The following is a 3,641-nucleotide window of genomic DNA, read 5'->3' as shown; positions in this document are numbered from 1 at the left end:
AGCAATCACGATGATCGCTTTCGCAGCGAATGAGATGGTGCAAATGTATCGTCATCATCCAGAATTAATTTTCAGGGATGGTAGTACATGCAAAATGAACAAATACAGTTATCCTCTGTACTAAATGATTCTCATCCAGGACAACCTTGGTCGTGGTCGGGCAGTCTTTTATGCTTTAAGAAGTGAAACGGCAGACATGATAAATTCGCTTACGACATCGTTTTGCAAAATGATGGGAGACGTAAGCAAAACTGAGACGGTAATGTTAGATAAAGATCACAATGACATTCAAGCTTTTCGAACTGAGCTTCCATCAGCCACAATTTTGCTATGTAAGTTTTATGTTCCGAAGTGCTTTAGGAAAAAAGTGTCGGATCTTGTACATTCAGTGACAGAAAAAACTGAAATTTTTGCAACAGTCAAACAACTTGTATATGCTAACTCTGAAGAACGTTCTCAGGCAAGTCTACAGACTTTAGAACAACAAGATTCCGGGTTGTTTCAGTATGTCTCTCAAAACTGGTTTTTGTTTAAAGAGATGTGGGCAACTTATTTACGAGCTTCCTAATTAGCATTTGGCAACGATACCAATAACCGAACTGAATCGGAAAATGGAAAGCTCAAGCATTTGCTGTCTTCAGTCACTTCAGTGTCTGAAAGCATTAGAAACATTATGCTACATAACTATGTTCTAAATGGTGAGCGAGCACATCAATTCTTTTTACACAAATGCACTTCAGTTGAATATGGAACGAATGATCGCCTTCTTAGTAAGTTGTATCGCAAATGCACGAAGCACGCTGTGAAACTTATGTCTGAAAACCACAAAGCAAGTGAAAATTCGATTATTCCATCTACATCTATCCAATCTAATTCCCCAAGCAGCTACTCTGTGTCAATCAAATCTAGTTGTTAGGAAGTGGAAATTAATGACCATGAGCTTAGATGTTCATGCAGTTTCTACTGTCAGCACCTTTTGCCCTGCAACACATTATTGCAGTATTACGAAAGGTGATATAGATGCAACTGCAATTAATCCTAATTCAAGGTGGCACAAAGAAAACACAGATACCTGAAGCAACTGTTCCAGAAAATCAATCATCTATATCGCAAACACCGAGACATCAGCACCCAATGACCCAAACACAAAAATTCCGACAATCAGAAGAAGACACCATTCAAAGGATTGCAGCTGTTCTCATAAGAAATATAGAAATAGAGTCCCTAATATTTGTTGATGATATAATGTTCCCCACCAGCAGGAAAGAAGGAATAGAAATGGCAGTTGGCAACTGCCGTAGTCTGGAGCAACTGAAGAAGTTCACATTTAACACTAAGCCAAGTAAGTCAGCAGTGCTGGTAATAGATAGAAGAGCAAAGGGCAACGAAGTCCACATAAGAACAGAGTTAAAAAAGGGGCCCAATTAGTAATGTAAACGAATATAAATACCTAGGGGAGTGGTACACCCAAAATGGCTCAAAAGAAACAAGTATTAAAACGAGAAGTAAAAGGGTAGAGTACCTACTAAGAGAAATAAGGAAATATGGAGACGTAAAGAAAGTAGGAAATATGGCATTAGAAGTAAGGAAAAAGATCCATGAAACAGTAGTGGTCCCAACATTATTTGCCAACAAACATAGGGACCTGGAGCAACTTAACGGAAAAGCAATTCAAACGCTCTAGAGCAAATGCAATACAGGATCCTCCGAGGAATGTATGAACAGCCGAAGGGCACGCCCTACTGGGCAATTATAGCGGAGTTCGGCATATGGCCACTAGCCTATAGGATTGAATACAAGAAAATAATGCTATTACACAACATTATAAATTCAGACGAGAAAAGATTAATCAAACAAATAGTAGAAGATCAATTAAGAACCCCCTACGGACAATGCTGGACAAAAGGGGTAGAAAATACAGGTAAAAAATACAGTATAGATTTAAATGAAATGAGAAAATATGCCAAAAAAGAACTGAAAAAGGTAATAAAGAGAAGATTAAAGCAAGATATCGAAGAGACATTGAAAGAAAAAAGAAAGATATAAGTAGCTGAGATTCATAGATAGCTTTGAAGAAAATAAGCATCTAAGGGAACTAGAAACAAATGATGCATGTATAATAATGAAAACCAGGCTGAATATGTTGAACCTGAAAGCCAACTACCGGAGAAGATACAAGGACGAGGTCTGTGATAACTGCAGAGTAGAGAAGGACAGCACCGAACATTTGTTCAGGTGTAAAACCTTACAAAAAATAGAAAACTTAACTTTGGAGACCCTGAAAGCCCCAAACAGAAAACTAGTGGAATATATATATATATATATATATATATATATATATATATATATATATATATATATATATATATATATATACACATAAGAATAGCCATGAAAATAAAGGACGTCACCAACCTAGAAAGCGACAGCACCAGTTAAAAAGAAATAGTAAAGTAAAGGAGAGCAGTAATAAAAGTAAATTCGAAATATTAAGTAACATCTGGAAGATTTCGGGCTAGGGTGCTGAATTAAATAAAAAACTATTAAATGCTATATATAATGTAAAATAAAAATAAAATTGTGTAAAATTGTATTTCAAGGAAATAAAGCTTCGCACCTCATAAGAATCGTGTAGAGTGCCCGCAACTGTGTTTGTGGAGTGAGCGCTTAGGAACCAGGAACCAGGAACCAGGAACTCCCAAGCAGAGGAACGCAAGTCTTCCATAGTCGACTAGATAGTCTCAAAAATCTTCTCCAAATGCGGGAAGGAGATAATGACTTCAGGATTTTAAACAGCGGTGACGAATCCGATACAAATGGCAGTCATACCCCACAGAACCCACCTCCAAGTCCATCAGAAGAAAACGCCTTAACTAAATTAAAACCATTTGACAATGCGCTGTTACCAAAAATTAGCTGGAGGCGTCTTGTTCACTGTCAAAGTACCATTTCGATCAAATAATTAGTTTGAAAGATCTTTGAGAGAAACGATGACTCGCGGTCCCTAGAATGGATAGTAGGTCAGTTAATAATTCAAAAGCTGGACTAAAATAAAGGAGAGGAAGCGACAAGAGCAGTGAAAAGCGGGAAGAGGCTAGAAAACAATAGAGTTCTTATCCTGAATTTGACGAATGATGCATTCTCCTTATTTTCATGTTTTTTAGAAATACTGTTATTTTTGCTATAATGACATTGAGAACGTATTTCAATAAAAGAAAAAACAAAAAGAACTTGTCATATTATCCTTCTTTTGCGAAGAAAATGGCGAGGTGGAATAATGACGGTAAATACAACTCATGCGTTACTTTCCCCAGACGGTGAAAATAATGACAGGGTTATCGTCACCGACCGGTGACAATAACTTCTGTCCTATCTATATACATGTATATATATATATATATATATATATATATATATATATATATATATATATATATATATATATATATATATATATATATATATATATATATATATAGGGTGCTCGTGAGGGTGTTTTGTGTTTTGTATGAGGGCTATGCAATATCACGGGCAGCAATTTCCCTCTGACCGTGAGTGTAATGGAGATTTTTGTCAGTTCACCTGTTTCGCAACTTTAACATAGTATATAATAATAATAATAATAATAATAATAATAATAA

This window comes from Macrobrachium rosenbergii, chromosome 54 (assembly GCF_040412425.1).
Source record: "Macrobrachium rosenbergii isolate ZJJX-2024 chromosome 54, ASM4041242v1, whole genome shotgun sequence".
Lineage (NCBI taxonomy): Eukaryota > Metazoa > Arthropoda > Malacostraca > Decapoda > Palaemonidae > Macrobrachium > Macrobrachium rosenbergii.
Note: the sequence above shows the minus strand (reverse complement) of the source record.